This window comes from Malus domestica, chromosome 10, assembly GCF_042453785.1.
Source record: "Malus domestica chromosome 10, GDT2T_hap1".
NCBI classification, from domain to species: domain Eukaryota; kingdom Viridiplantae; phylum Streptophyta; class Magnoliopsida; order Rosales; family Rosaceae; genus Malus; species Malus domestica.
Window position 1 is genome coordinate 11,891,791 of NC_091670.1, and position 17,028 is coordinate 11,908,818.

Consider the following 17,028-nt stretch of genomic DNA (forward strand, 5'->3'; position numbering starts at 1 on the left):
ATCTAAATAGGTTAAAATATAAGTACCAGAAGAAGAGGAGTAAGTAATGCCACATTCTATAGTCCTTTTCAAGCACCTAATGATTCTTTTATCTAGAAGCATACGAGCATCAGTAGGATTAGTCGTGTACTGACACACTATATTAAATGAGTGTTCTTTGTCAGGTCTTGTAAAGGTTAAATACTAAAGAACTCTAGCAAGACTTCTATAAAAGCTGAGATCAAATAAAGGTTCACCTTCAAAAATTAACAACTGAGTATGAGGTTTGGAAGGGGTGAGTGTTGGCGTATAGTTTTCTATACCAGGCTTTTGAAGAAGTTCCTCAACATATTTAGATTGACTAACAAACAAATCACCATTATCTTTGCCTTGCATCTGTAACCCAAAGAAGTAGGCCAGTCTTACAATATCCTTCAACAACAACAACAACAACAAAGCCTTTTCCCACTAAGTGGGGTCGGCTATATGAATCCTAGAACGCCATTGCGCTCATTCGTGTCATGTCCTCCGTTAGATCCAAGTACTCAAGTCTTTTCTTAGGGTCTCTTCCAAAGTTTTCCTAGGTCTTCCTCTACTACTTCGGCCCCGAACCTCTGTCCCGTAGTCACATTTTCAAACCGGAGCGTCAGTAGGCCTTCTTTGCACATGTCCAAACCACCGGGACCGATTTTCTCTCATATTTCCTTCAATTTTGGCTACTCCTACTTTACCTCGGATATCCTAATTCTCAATCTTATCCTTTCTCGTGTGCCCATACATCCCACGAAGCATCCTCATCTCCGCTACACCCATTTTGTGTACGTTGATGCTTCACCGCCCAACATTCTGTGTCATACAACATCGCTGGCCTTATTGCCGTCCTATAAAATTTTCCCTTGAGCTTTAGTGGCCTACGACGGTCACACAACACGCCGGATGCACTCTTACACTTCATCCATCCAGCTTGTATTCTATGGTTGAGATCTCCATCTAATTCTCCGTTCTCTTGCAAGATAGATCCTAGGTAGCGAAAACGGTCACTTTTTGTGATCTTCGCTAGATTGCTCCGGTCATTAGTGTGGATAAGTATATAAATGGATAGAGATAGGAAAGCAAACACAAGATGTACGTGGTTCACCCAGATTAGCTACGTCCACGGAATAGAGGAGTTCTCATTAATTGTGAAGGGTTTACACAAGTACATAGGTTCAAGCTCTCCTTTAGTGAGTACAAGTGAATGATTTAGTGCAAATGACATTAGGAAAAATTGTGGGAGAATGATCTCGTAGCCACGAAACTTCTAAGTACCGGAGTGTGGTATCGTCTTGACTTGCCTTATCTGTCTCATAGGTAGATGTGGCATCTTCTCTGGAAGTACTCTTCCTCCATCCAGGGGTGGTATCTGTAACTGGTGGAGATGCACAAGGTAATGTATCAATTTCACTTGAAGCTTACTTGTAGTTTCATGCTTGGTCAAGCGAGATACAAACCATGTAGTAGGAGTCCCCCAAGTCGCCGAGCTGGGGGATCTGCTGAAATAGGTGACAGACAAGGTAAGCAATCAGAGCTCCGGCTGATTGTTCACATTCTCCCTATCTTGCAGGCAGCATGGAGGATAAAGAGAAGAAAAATGAGGAGAGATGATATGGGATACTTTTGCTTTTGAAGAAGTAACTTTCCACAGGCTTATTCTTGAACTGGGCTGGAGGGTTTTCTGGTTTCCTCCAGAGTATAAGGCCGACTGAAGAATTTGAGGGTCAAAACAAGTCCATCAAATCTAGAGTACGTTCGACCCTGCTGATATGGGATACTTTTGCTTTTGATAGAGTAGTGGATGTATCGGCACGTGTGCTGTTACGCTTGTCTCCACATGCTTCCTTGTATCCTTCTCACTTGCCCTATCTGTTCCTCAGGCAGATGCGGTATCTTCCCTGGAAGCATAAGATGTTGAAGATGAGTACTCGAGAGCAATGCCAGGTAAGTAATCAGGTAAGGGGTTCCAGGCAGTCAGTTCCTGGCTGGAAGCTTGATTCCAAGTGCTGACTGATTGCTCTCTTTCTCCTTGTCTTGCAGGTAAGAACAAGGCCAAAGGAAAAGACAGGGAAAAAGCATGATATGGGATACTCTTGCTTTTAACCCTGATGATATGAGATATTCTTGCTCTAGTATAGCTTGTTTACAGAGGTATTATCGGGGGGAAAAAAAGCTGAATATTTCGAAAGGTTTTGTTGGGAGTGCCCTCTCAGATAAGAGAAAGGGTTGAGCATTTTTGCAGGCCTGCCTGTCCGTTAGGGATGGAAGTCGACATATATAGGAGTCTCCCTAACATCAAGTAATAATGCTATTCCTTTACCCTGCTTGGTTATAGCACGGTAGTGGGAGCTGCCAGCTTCACATGTTTTAACTCTGTCAGAGCACTTTGAAAAAGTGGTTTGTGGTATCTGGAAAGCTGATGTTGCGTGTGAAGATTACAGACCTGTCGGGGGTCTGGCTCTCGAGATTCAGAGAACGATGCCTCTTCGATTTTTTAGAAAGCAATCCTGCTGGGGGTCTGGCTCTCGAGATTCGGAGAGCGGTGTCTCTTCGATTTTTGAGAAAGTAATCATGTTGGGAGTCTGGCTCTCGAGATTCGGAGGGCGGTGCCTCTTCGATTTTGGAGCAAGCAATCTTGTTGGGAGTGTTTTCTCGAATGAGAGTAAAGGTTGGGCATGTTTGCTAGTCTACCTTGCCACGAAGCACAGAGGTTGACACACAGGGACTTTTCAATTATCCAGCAGTGGTACTGTTCCTTTACCCTCTCTTCGATTTTTGAGAAAGTAATCATGTTGGGAGTCTGGCTCTCGAGATTCGGAGGGAGGTGCCTCTTCGATTTTGGAGCAAGCAATCTTGTTAGGAGTGTTTTCTCGAATGTGAGTAAAGGTTGGGCATGTTTGCTAGTCTACCTTGCCACGAAGCACAGAGGTTGACACACCGGGACTTTCCAATTATCCAGCAGTGGTACCGTTCCTTTACCCTTGTGGGTAATAATATGGTAGCTAGACCTTCAAAATTTATGTGTCTAAACTTTGTTAGTGTTGTTTCTTTGCAATTCTTTTACCCTTCTTGGTCAGAGCGATGTAGTGGGAGCTGCAAGCTTCACGTGTCTCAACTTTGTCAGAGAACTTTGGCAAAGTTATCTGTGGTACCCATGAGCTACTGTTGCGTGTGGGAAGTGGGTGATTGAACAGTACGATTCATGTGCTTTCTACTTCGCCAGAAATCTTCGACAGAATGCCCATAATTGCCGCAAAGCTGAGTGTGCGTGTGACAGGTGCTGACAAGGCTGGAAAAGTAGGTGCCTCTTCGATTTCTGAAATCGGCCCTCGTGGTCTCTGAGCAGCCCAGCTTTTGAGAAAGCAAGCCTCTTCGATTTCTGAGATCGACCTTTGTGGTCTTTGAGCAGCCCAGCTTTTGAGAATCTCTGAGCAGCCCAGCTTTTGAGAAAGCAAACGCTTCTTCGATTTCTGAGCAGGCGCCTCTTCGATTTCTGAAGCTTCGTCGAGTGCAGATTTTTATAGGGGCTGACATTAAGTTCCAAAGCACACTTGAATATCCACCAGTAGAAGCTCCATTCTTGCACTTCTAAGATCTTGATTTGTCCAACCTCTTCTCTCTTCAACACCTTTGAAAATGTCTGGCCCCTCCGACCGTCGTTTTGACTTGAACCTTGTTGAAGAGGCAGCCCCGCCTTCTCCAGACAACATATGGCGCCCATCCTTCGTCTCCCCTACTGGTCCTCTTACCGTTGGGGATTCCGTGATGAAGAATGATATGACCGCTGCGGTAGTGTCCAGGAACCTTCTCACTCCCAAAGATAACAAACTACTTTCCAAACGGTCTGATGAGTTGTCTGTTAAGGATTCTCTGGCTCTCAGTGTTCAGTGTGCAGGTTCTGTGTCTAATATGGCCCAACGCCTATTTGCTCGAACCCGCCAAGTTGAATCATTGGCGGCTGAAGTGATGAGTCTCAAACAGGAGATTAGAGGGCTCAAGCATGAGAATAAACAGTTGCACCGGCTCGCACATGACTATGCTACAAACATGAAGAGGAAGCTTGACCAGATGAAGGAATCTGATGGTCAGGTTTTACTTGATCATCAGAGATTTGTGGGTTTGTTCCAAAGGCATTTATTGCCTTCGTCTTCTGGGGCTGTACCGCGTAATGAAGCTCCAAATGATCAATCTCTGATGCCTCCTCCTTTTAGGGTTTTGTCCAATATTGAGGCTCCGAATGATCCCCCTCCGGTGCCTTCTCTTTCTGGGGCTCTACCGACTGCTGAGACTTCTCCTAAGCAACCTTTGTGAAGGCTCCCTCTTGTTTGTTTATTTTGACTCAAGTATATGTACATATTTGTAACTTATCGGGGATATCAATAAATAAGCTTTCCTTCATTTCAACGTATTGTGTTAAATACACCAAAGCCTTCTTCGCTAAGTTCTTTGAATTTTCTTTTGTTGAAGCTTGTATGTTGAAGCTTTGTGAGTGGAGCATATAGGTTGAGGTAGTGTTCCCTTAATTTCCCGAGTGAGGAAAACTTCTCGGTTGGAGACTTGGAAAATCCAAGTCACTGAGTGGGATCGGCTATATGAATCTTAGAACGCCATTGTGTTCTGTCATGTGTCATGTCCTCCGTTAGATCCAAGTACTCTAAGTCTTTTCTTAGGGTCTCTTCCAAAGTTTTCCTAGGTCTTCCTCTGCCCCTTCGGCCCTGAACCTCTGTCCCATAGTCGCATCTTCTAATCGGAGCGTCAGTAGGCCTTCTTTGCACATGTCCAAACCACCGTAACCGATTTTCTCTCATCTTTCCTTCAATTTCGGCTACTCCTACTTTACCCCGGATATCCTCATTCCTAATCTTATCCTTTCTCGTGTGCCCACACATCCAACGAAGCATCCTCATCTCCGCTACACCCATTTTGTGTACGTGTTGATGCTTCACCGCCCAACATTATGTGCCATACAGCATCGCCGGCCTTATTGCCGTCCTATAAAATTTTCCCTTGAGCTTCAGTGGCATACGGCGGTCACACAACACGCCGGATGCACTCTTCCACTTCATCCATCCAGCTTGTATTCTATGGTTGAGATCTCCATCTAATTCTCCGTTCTTTTGCAAGATAGATCCTAGGTAACGAAAACGGTCGCTCTTTGGTATTTCTTGATCTCCGATCCTCACCCCTAACTCGTTTTGGCCTCCATTTGCACTGAACTTGCACTCCATATATTCTGTCTTTGATCGGCTTAGGCGAAGACCTTTAGATTCCAACACTTCTCTACAAAGGTTAAGCTTTGCATTTACCCCTTCCTGAGTTTCATCTATCAACACTATATCATCTGCGAAAAGCATACACCAAGGAATATCACCTTGAATATGTCCTGTTAACTCATCCATTACCAACACAAAAAGGTAAGGACTTAAGGATGAGCCTTGATGTAATCCTACAGTTATGGGAAAGCTTTCGGTTTGTCCTTCATGAGTTCTTACGGCAGTCTTTGCTCCTTCATACATATCCTGTATAGCTTGGATATATGCTACTCGTACTCCTTTCTTCTCTAAAATCCTCCAAAGAATGTCTCTTAGGACCCAATCATACGCTTTTTCCAAATCTATAAAGACCATGTGTAAATCCTTTTTCCCATCTCTATATCTTTCCATCAATCTTCGTAAGAGATAGATTGCCTCCATGGTTGAGCGCCCTGGCATGAACCCGAATTGGTTGTCCGAAACCCGTGTCTCTTGCCTCAATCTATGCTCAATGACTCTCTCCCAGAGCTTCATTGTATGACTCATTAGCTTAATTCCCCTATAGTTCATGCAATTTTGTACATCGCCCTTATTCTTGTAGATAGGCACCAAAGTGCTCATTCGCCACTCATTCGGCATCTTCTTCGTTTTCAAAATCCTATTGAAAAGGTCAGTGAGCCATGTTATACCTGTCTCTCCCAAAACTTTCCACACTTCGATTGGTATATCGTCTGGGCCTACTGCTTTTCTATGCTTCATCTTCTTCAAAGCTACACCCACTTCTTCCTTCCGGATTCTACGATAAAAAGAGTAGTTTCTACACTCTTCTGAGTTACTCAACTCCCCTAAAGAAGCACTCCTTTCATGTCCTTCATTGAAAAGATTATGAAAATAACCTTTCCATCTGTCTTTAACCGCGTTCTCTGTAGCAAGAACCTTTCCATCCTCATCCTTGATGCACCTCACTTGGTTTAGGTCATTTGTCTTCTTTTCCCTTGCTCTAGCTAGTTTATAGATATCCAACTCTCCTTCTTTGGTATCTAGTCGCTTATACATATCGTCATAAGCCGCTAACTTAGCTTCTCTCACAGCTTTCTTCGCCTCTTGCTTCGCTTTTCTATACCTTTCACCATTTTCATCGGTCCTATCCTTGTATAAGGCTTTACAACATTCCTTCTTAGCCTTCACCTTTGCTTGTACCTCCTCATTCCACCACCAAGATTCCTTTTGGTGTGGGGCAAAGCCCTTGGACTCTCCTAATACCTCTTTTGCTACTTTTCGGATACAACTAGCCATGGAATCCCACATTTGGTTAGCTTCCCCCTCTCTATCCCACACACACTGGGTGATTACTTTCTCTTTGAAAATGGCTTGTTTTTCTTCTTTTAGATTCCACCATCTAGTCCTTGGGCACTTCCAAGTCTTGTTCTTTTTTCTCACTCTTTTGATATGTACATCCATCACCAACAAGCGATGTTGATTAGTCACGCTCTCTCCTGGTATAACTTTGCAATCCTTACAAGTTATACGATCCCCTTTCCTCATTAGAAGAAAATCTATTTGTGTTTTTTACGACCCACTCTTGTAGGTGATCACATGTTCTTCTCTCTTCTTAAAGAAGGTGTTGGCTAAGAAGAGATCATATGCCATTGCAAAATCCAAGATAGCTTCCCCATCCTCGTTTCTCTCCCCAAAACCATGGCCACCATGAAAACCTCCATAGTTGCCTGTCTCCCTGCCCACGTGTCCATTTAAATCTCCTCCTATAAATAACTTCTCCGTCTGAGCAATTCCTTGCACCAAGTCTCCAAGGTCTTCCCAAAATTTCTCATTTGAACTCGTATCCAACCCTACTTGAGGTGCGTACGCACTAATCACATTGATAAGTTCTTGTCCTATTACAATCTTGATTGCCATGATTCTATCTCCTACCCTCTTGACATCTACAACATCTTGTGTCAAGGTCTTGTCCACGATGATGCCAACACCGTTTCTCGTTCTATTTGTGCCCGAATACCATAGTTTAAACCCTGAGTTTTCTAGATCCTTTGCCTTACGACTAACCCACTTAGTTTCTTGTAGGCACATAATATTTATCCTTCTCCTCACCATAACTTCTACTACTTCCATAGATTTTCCCGTCAAGGTTCCTATATTCCACGTTCCTAAACGCATTTTGCTCTCTTGAACTCTACCCTTCTGTCCTAGCTTCTTCACCCTTCCCCGTCTAATAGGATCAAAGTACTTCTTTTGTGTGTCCCGTGTAAAGTTGATAGGAGCATATGCTCCCAAACAACTTTGAGTGGAGTCGTTCGAAAAGAAGTTTCTATAGCCCCCTTGCTCATTTAACACTGTATCCGGGTGCCGATGGAGATACAGCGACCCTTGCTCACTTATCACTGTGCTCAGGCCACACAGCGCGCCACTTACGGGTGACGCCCTAGCTTTAGCGCGATTTCGTTCTGGATTCATTTTCATAAGGATTCGACGTGATCATGGAGTGCCGGCTGTCGACTACCTGACGCCCTCCCCCTCCTCCTTTATCCGGGCTTGGGACCGGCAATGTAAGATAAACTTACACGGCGGAGTTCGTCTTACAATATCCTTCAAATAAAAAATTTCAATGAGTTGATTTATAACATTCTGGACCTTTGTTAAACTTGAACCAGTTAGGATGATATCATCTACATATCATCTACATAGAGAAGTAACTTGATAATATCAATTCCATTAGACTTCACAAACAAGCTGGTATCAAATTAAGAGGCACTCCCAAAGAAGTAAAACTCCAGTAAACTTTGAATTCCAAGCTCTTGGAGCTTGTTTAAGTCCATATAAAGATTTAGCCAACTTAAAAACATAATTGGGACATTTGGATCTACAAAACCTTATGGTTGTTTCATGAAAATGTCTTCCTGTAACTCACCATACAAAAAAACATTTTTGATATCCAATTGTCTAAGCTCCCATTTATGACATGTAGCAAGAGCAAGAATCAACCTAACTGTTGTATGCCTCACTACAAGACTAAAGATTTCAGAATAGTCCAAACCATGCTTCTGTGTATAATCTTGAGCAACCAACTCAACTTTGTATTTAGCAATACTTCAATCTGTGTTCTTCTTAACTTTATAAACCCATTTGATCTCAACTATTGTCTTATCACTTGGAGGAGGTACCAAAATCCATGTTCCTTGAGTTTCAAACTTTTCCTGCATTGCTTGCTACCAATAAGAATTAGTTGTAGCAATTCTAAAGTTCTTAGGTTCTTCACAATCCATAGTTTCAACCAAATAAGAAACCATCACAACACATATAATAATCATCCAATTGAAGAAACTGTAATTCAGGTAAAAATTAATAATATGTAGTATAATCTTTCCTGCTAATGATTCTTGATTGCAATCTAGTATTCATTGGATGCACTCTATGTACTTCAGAATTAGAAGAACTCATAAAGTGTTCATTATCAAAAACTGAGATTGGAATAAGTACCTGAAGCTATGCAGGATCTAGGATAGATAACAAAGGTTGAGGTTGATCTTGTACTGAAGTAGATGAAGTATAATGTAGTGTTTCATATTCTTGTGCCAGTTCTTCACTTTGAGTAGTCACAGAAGATGCAAAAGTGATGCTGTTACTTTCTTATAATGAATTATCAACTGATATAGGCTAAACCCTATATGTACTTCTATTTGTAGATTGTCTATCAGGCTGAATGTGGACAATAATTGAGATGCTGCTAAAGATGAACTATGAGTAATAACAAATGGCACTTGAGACATAGACTGTGCAGGAAATACTGACTCATCATAAAGAACATGTCTTGAAAGAATAAGTTTCTTAGACTGCAAGTTATAGCAAATAGCACATTGCATATCCCAAAAATACACATACAAATGTCCTTAATTGAAATTTGGTAGCATTATAATGCTTAAGATATGGATACATAGTAGTACCAAAGATTTTCAGATCCTTCAATGATGGATGTTTGTCATATAGAGCATAAAATGGTGTGAACTCATATGAAGAACCTTACAAGGCATTCTATTGATGGGAAATATAGCACATGAAAGATACTAAAAATCTTGAGACAATCCTGCAACACTCATCAGAGTAATTGCAATCTAAAAATATGGAGATATCTTAGCTCAACCAAGCTATTTTGCTAAGAAGTGTAAGGGTAAGACACCCTATAAGTCATTCTTTTGTCTTGTAAAAATTCTTTAAATGAATTACTTGTGAACTCACCACCTCCATCAAATTAAGATTTAATATTGACTCTAAATTGTACTTTAACAAAATTGTAAAACTTAACAAAGATAGAGAAAAAGCTTATGATTCATTGAACAGTGGAAATAACCATACAAATCTTGATCATCAACAAATACAACATAATATCTATAACCTTTTATAGATTTTACAGAGGAAAAACCCCACACATCTGAGTGAATCCTACAAAAGGTAGAACACATCTAGAAGGCTCACTAGAGAAGGGTTTCCTAGTTATCTTTCCATGAATACGGAACACATTGAATGAGTATTATCTATAGAAGTAGATATATGAGACTTAACTAGCATGACTGACATTATTTCATTGGCTGGATGCCCTAATATGTGATGTCATACTGAAGACTTCACTAACTGTTCAACAAATACACTTGAAAAATTGTCTTGAAGATACAAAAATCTGAAACAACTGTTGGCGTCTACTCTTTCCTTTGTACAAGATCTCCCTTGTCATCTTATCATGCACAAAGGAATTAGTGTCATCATAAATAAACCAGCAATTGTTATCTCTACACAATTGTTGCACATACATGAGATTAACAGTAATAAATGACACATGTAACATTTTCTTTAAAAATAGTGAATGAGAAGGAGTTTGAACTATTGTTAAACCAATGTTTTAAACAAGAAAACCCTGATCATTGACAATTTTTATCTTCTCAGAACCTTTAAAATGAGCAACTTGATTGAGACTTGCAAGATCAGAATTTATACGATGAGATGGAACTTGATATGACATGTCAGGGATAGACATTAAAGATTGAATTATTTAAGTAGCAAGCTAAGACACTTGATATGAATAGTGAGCAGCAAAGTTAGGAGGATTTGCAACTGCTAGAGGTTGAACTTGATATGCAGGAACCATGGAAGGTGGAGGCCCAGAAGGCTAATAAAGTAGTTACCTTTATGATAACAATCGAGAGTAAGATGCCCTATCTTTTCACTTATTTGACACTCAACATTATACCGTTGAAGAGGACCCTGAGAATTCCTAAAGAAACAATTTGAAGCAGTGTGCCCCTTTCTTTGATATATATAACATTCAGGTTGCTGAGTAGTTCTTGAATCAATGTTGTCATACCAACTATTATTCTGCTTAAAGTTGTTAGACCCCTTTCCATTATAGTCTGACTTGTAATTTCCACATCCTATTTGATGATGACCATTCTATAATCTTTGTTGACCCCCATTATACTGTGATGGTGTTGAAGATTGTCTAGAAAATGTATCAGTAGAAGGATTCATAGCTTTAGTAAATCTAATATTAGATCTATATGAAGATGTATCAGGAAAATATGAAGGTTGATTCATAGGTGGTTGATTCATTCGGGGTTGAGGAAAGATTCACATTAAGAACCAAAAGTAGACAAGGGAAAACAAGTAAGTCTTCCACCTGTACTGGAAAACTCCACACTAGAAGAATTAGAACTTGAGGCTCCATTTTGAAATTGAGATGACATTGAATTTGAAGAAGAGCCTTGCATGTATAAAGCAGACATGTTATGAGACAAATGATTTTCAGCACCCAAAAGTAATGCTTTAAATTCTTTCATAAAGATGGCAGACTCTCTTGCAAGAATAACTATCCTTATAATAGCATACTCTTTTGGTAAGCCTGCAAAAGTGACAATTATAACATCATTCTCTCAAATGTATTCTCCTGCAGTAGTTAATTGATCTCTTATGGACTTAATCCTCAAAAGATACCTATCCATTGAATCCCTCATTTTTTAATCGTATGCAATTCTTCTTAAGATGATCTATTCCTGTCTTAAAAACTGAAGCATATATTTCTTCAAGATTAGACCATGCCTCTTGAGTAGTTTTACAACTAATAACATGTTCAATTGCATCATCAGTTAAAGTAGTAATTAACAAACTCAACAGTGTCATATTTGTAGACTCCTATTCTTGATAAGCTGTTGTAATCTCCTTAGTTACACTAGTTTCAATGTTAAGAACAACTCTAGGAGGACACACAACTGAACCATCAAAGTGACCAAACAATTTATAGCCTTCCAATGCAGGTTTGAATAGAAAAAACCACTTAGTGTAATTGTTATCACTAACTTTTATGATTAACATCCCTAATAAACCCTCAACTTTAACCAAAGAAGAAGCCATATCCACAAGAAAGCAAGAACTCACTATTCAACCAACAACAACAACAACAACAAAGCCTTTTCCCACTAAGTGGGGTCGGCTATATGAATCCTAGAACGCCATTGCGCTCGGTTTTGTGTCATGTCCTCCGTTAGATCCAAGTACTCTAAGTCTTTTCTTAGAGTCTCTTCCAAAGTTGTCCTAGGTCTTCCTCTACCCCTTCGGCCCTGAACCTCTGTCCCGTAGTCACATCTTCGAACCGGAGCGTCAGTCGGCCTTCTTTGCACATGTTCAAAATCACCGGAGCCGATTTTCTCTCATCTTTCCTACAATTTCGGCTACTCCTACTTTACCTCGGATATCCTCATTCCCAATCTTATCCTTTCTCGTGTGCCCACACATCCCACGAAGCATCCTCATCTCCGCTACACCCATTTTGTGTACGTGTTGATGCTTCATCACCCAACATTCTGTGCCATACAACATCGCTAGCCTTATTGTCGTCCTATAAAATTTTCCCTTGAGCTTCAGTGGCCTACGACGGTCACACAACACGCCGGATGCACTCTTTCCATCCAGCTCGTATTCTATGGTTGAGATCTCCATCTAATTCTCCGTTCTCTTGCAAGATAGATCCTAGGTAGCGAAAACGATCGCTTTTTGTGATCTTCGCTAGATTTCTCCGGTCATTAGTGTGGATAAGTATATAAATGGATAGAGATAGGAAAGCAAACACAAGATGTACGTGGTTCACCCAGATTGGCTACGTCCACGGAATAGAAGAGTTCTCATTAATTGTGAAGGGTTTACACAAGTACATAGGTTCAAGCTCTCATTTAGTGAGTACAAGTGAATGATTTAGTACAAATGACATTAGGAAATATTGTGGGAGAATGATCTCGTAATCATGAAACTTCTAAGTATCGGAGTGTGGTGTCGTCTTGACTTGCCTTATCTGTCTCATAGGTAGATGTGGCATCTTCTCTGGAAGTACTCTTCCTCCATCCAGGGGTGGTATCTTTAACTAGTGGAGATGCACAAGGTAATGTATCAATTTCACTTGAAGCTTACTTGTAGTTTCAGGCTTGGTCAAGCGTGATACAAACCATGTAGTAGGAGTCCCCCAAGTCGCAGAGCTAGGGGGTCTGCTGAAAGAGGTGACAGACAAGGTAAGCAATTAGAGCTCCGACTGATTGTTCACCTTCTCCCCATCTTGCAGCAGCATGAAGGATAAAGAGAAGAAAAATAAGAAGAGATGATATGAGATACTTTTGCTTTTGAAGAAGTAACTTTCCACAGGCTTATTCTTGAACTGAGCTGGAGGGTTTTCTGGTTTTCTCCAGAGTATAAGGCCGACTGAAGAATTTGAGGGTCAAAACAAGTCCATCAAATCTAGAGTACGTTCCACCCTGCTGATATGGGATACTTTTGCTTTTGACAGAGTAATGAATGTATCGGCACGTGTGCTGTTACGCTTGTCTCCACATGCTTCCTTGTATCCTTCGCACTTGCCCTATCTGTTCCTCAAGCAGATGCGGAATCTTCCCTGGAAACATAAGATGTTGAAGATGAGTACTCGAGAGCAATGCCAGGTAAGTAATCAGGTAAGGGGTTCCAGGCAGTCAGTTCCTGGCTGGAAGCTTGATTCCAAGTGCTGACTGATTGCTCTCTTTCTCCTTGTCTTGCAGGTAAAAACAAGGCCAAAAGAAAAGACAGGGAAAAAGCATGATATGGGATACTCTTGCTTTTAACCCTGATGATATGAGATATTCTTGCTCTAGTATAGCTTGTTTGCAGAGGTATTATCGGGGGGAAAGAAAGCTGAATATTTCGAAAGGCTTCGTTGGGAATGCCCTCTCAGATATGATGAAGGGTTGAGCATTTTTGCAGGTCTGCCTGTCCGTTGGGGATGGAGGTCGACATATATAGGAGTCTCCCTAACAACAAGTAGTAATGCTATTCCTTTACCCTGCTTGGTCATAGCACGGTAGTGGGAGCTGCCAGTTTCACATGTTTTAACTCTGTCAGAGCACTTTGAAAAAGTGGTCTGTGGTATCTGGCTCTCGAGATTCGGAGAACGATGCCTCTTCGATTTTTGAGAAAGCAATCATGCTGGGGGTATGACTCTCGAGATTCGGAGAGCAGTGTCTCTTCGATTTTTGAGGAAGTAATCATGTTGGGAGTCTGGCTCTCGAGATTCGGAGGGCGGTGCCTCTTCGATTTTGGAGCAAGCAATCTTGTTGGGAGTGTTGTCTCGAATGTGAGTAAAGGTTGGGCATGTTTGCTAGTCTACCTTGCCACGAAGCACAAAGGTTGACACACAGGGACTTTCCAATTATCCAGCAATGGTACTGTTCCTTTACCCTCTCTTCGATTTTGAGAAAGTAGTCATGTTGGGAGTCTGGCTCTCGAGATTCGGAGGACGGTGCCTCTTCGATTTTGGAGCAAGCAATCTTATTGGGAGTGTTTTCTCGAATGTGAGTAAAGGTTGGGCATGTTTGCTAGTCTACCTTGCCACGAAGCACAGAGGTTGACACACAGGGACTTTCCAATTATCCAGCAGTGGTACTGTTCCTTTACAGTTGTGGGTAATAATATGGTAGCTAGACCTTCAAAATTTATGTGTCTAAACTTTTGTTAGTGCTGTTTCTTTGCTATTCTTTTACCTTTCTTGGTCAGAGCGATGTAGTGGGAGCTGCAAGCTTCACGTGCTCAACTTTGGCAGAGAACTTTGGCAAAGTTATTTGTGGTACCCATGAGCTATTGTTGCGTGTAGGAAGTGGGTGATTGAACAGTAAGATTCATGTGCTTTCTACTTCACCAGAAGTCTTCGACAGAATGCCCATAATTTCTGCAAAGCTGAGTGTGCGTGTGACAGGTGCTGACAAGGCTAGAAAAGTAGGTGCCTCTTCGATTTCTGAGATCGGCCCTCGTGGTCTCTGAGCAGCCCAGCTTTTGAGAAAGCGAGCGCCTCTTCGATTGATTCGGAGAACGATGCCTCATCGATTTTTGAAAAAGCAATCATGCTGGGGGTCTGGCTCTCGAGATTCGGGGAGCAGTGTCTCTTCGATTTTTGAGAAAGTAATCATGTTGGGAGTCTGGCTCTCGAGATTCGGAGGGCGGTGCCTCTTCGATTTTGGAGCAAGCAATCTTGTTGGGAGTGTTTTCTCGAATGTGAGTAAAGGTTGGGCATGTTTGCTAGTCTACCTTGCCACGAAGCACAGAGGTTGACACACAGGGACTTTTCAATTATCCAGCAATGGTACTGTTCCTTTACCCTCTCTTCGATTTTTAAGAAAGTAGTCATGTTGGGAGTCTGGCTCTCGAGATTCGGAGGACGGTGCCTCTTCGATTTTGGAGCAAGCAATCTTATTGGGAGTGTTTTCTCGAATGTGAGTAAAGGTTGGGCATGTTTGCTAGTCTACCTTGCCACGAAGCACAGAGGTTGACACACAGGGACTTTCCAATTATCCAGCAGTGGTACTGTTCCTTTACCCTTGTGGGTAATAATATGGTAGCTAGACCTTCAAAATTTATGGGTCTAAACTTTGTTAGTGCTGTTTCTTTGCTATTCTTTTACCCTTCTTGGTCAGAGCGATGTAGTGGGAGCTGCAAGCTTCACGTGCTCAACTTTGGCAGAGAACTTTGGCAAAGTTATCTGTGGTACCCATGAGCTATTGTTGCGTGTGGGAAGTGGGTGATTGAACAGTAAGATTCATGTGTTTTCTACTTCCCCAGAAGTCTTTGACAGAATGCCCATAATTTCCGCAAAACTGAGTGTGCGTGTGACAGGTGCTGACAAGGCTGGAAAGGCTGGAAAAGTAGGTGCCTCTTCGATTTCTGATATCGGCCCTCGTGGTCTCTGGGGAGCCCAGCTTTTGAGAAAGCGAGCGCCTCTTCGATTTTTAAGATCGGCCTTCGTGGTCTTTGAGCAGCCCAACTTTTGAGAAAGCAAACGCCTCTTCGATTTCTGAGATCAACCCTCGTGATCTCTAAGCAGCCCAGCTTTTGAGAAAGCAAACGCCTCTTCGATTTCTGAGCAGGCTCCTCTTCGATTTCTGAAGCTTCGTCGAGTGCAGATTTTTATAGGGGCTGGCATTAAGTTCCAAAGCACACTTGAATCTCCACCAGTAGAAGCTTCATTCTTGCACTTCTAAGATCTTGATTTGTCCGACCTCTTCTCTCTTCAACACCTTTGAAAATGTCTGGCCCCTCCGACCGTCGTTTTGACTTGAACCTTGTTGAAGAGGCAGCCCCGCCTTCTCCAGACAACATATGGCGCCCATCCTTCGTCTCCCCTACTGGTCCTCTTACCGTTGGGGATTCCGTGATGAAGAATGATATGACCGCTGCGGTGGTGGCCAGGAACCTTCTCACTCCCAAAGATAACAGACTACTTTCCAAACGGTCTGATGAGTTAGCTGTTAAGGATTCGCTGGCTCTCAGTGTTCAGTGTGCAGGTTCTGTGTCTAATATGGCCCAACGCCTATTTGCTCGAACCCGCCAAGTTGAATCATTGGCGGCTGAAGTGATGAGTCTCAAACAGGAGATTAGAGGGCTCAAGCATGAGAATAAACAGTTGCACCGGCTCGCACATGACTATGCTACAAACATGAAGAGGAAGCTTGACCAGATGAAGGAAACTGATGGTCAGGTTTTACTTGATCATCAGATATTTGTGGGTTTGTTCCAAAGGCATTTATTGCCTTCGTCTTCTGGGGTTGTACCGCGTAATGAAGCTCCAAATGATCAACCTCTGATGCCTCCTCCTTCTAGGGTTCTGTCCAGTACTGAGGCTCCAAATGATCCCCCTCCGGTGCCTTCTCTTTCTGGGGCTCTACCGACTGCTGAGACTTCTCCTAAGCAACCTTTGTGAAGGCTCCCTCTTGTGTGCTTATTTTGACTCATGTATATGTACATATTTGTAGCTTATCGGGGATATCAATAAATAAGCTTTCCTTCATTTCAACGTATTGTGTTAAATACACCAAAGCCTTCTTCGCTAAGTTCTTTGAATTTTCTTTTGTTAAAGCTTATATGTTGAAGCTTTCTGAGTGGAGCATGTAGGTTGGGGTAGTGTTCCCTTAATTTCCCGAGTGAGGAAAACTTCTCAGTTGGAGACTTGGAAAATCCAAGTCACTGAGTGGGATCGGCTATATGAATCTTAGAACGCCATTGTGCTCGATCCTGTGTCATGTCCTTCGTTAGATCCAAGTACTCTAAGTCTTTTCTTAGAGTCTCTTCCAAAGTTTTCCTAGGTCTTCCTCTACCCCTTCGGCCCTGAACCTCTGTCCCATAGTCGCATCTTCTAATCGGAACGTCAGTAGGCCTTCTTTGCACATGTCCAAACCACCGTAACCGATTTTCTCTC

General features: G+C 42.1%; 1 long non-coding RNA gene across 1 annotated transcript; it reads right to left on the reverse strand.

The window, feature by feature from the left end:
• Positions 1-8,018: 8,018 nt before the first annotated feature.
• On the reverse strand, positions 8,019-15,473 carry LOC139188756 (uncharacterized). Its single transcript, XR_011572007.1, has 2 exons — positions 11,711-15,473; positions 8,019-9,557 (listed from the first exon to the last, which is right to left on the reverse strand). It is a non-coding gene; the product is annotated as an uncharacterized lncRNA (long non-coding RNA).
• Positions 15,474-17,028: the final 1,555 nt, after the last annotated feature.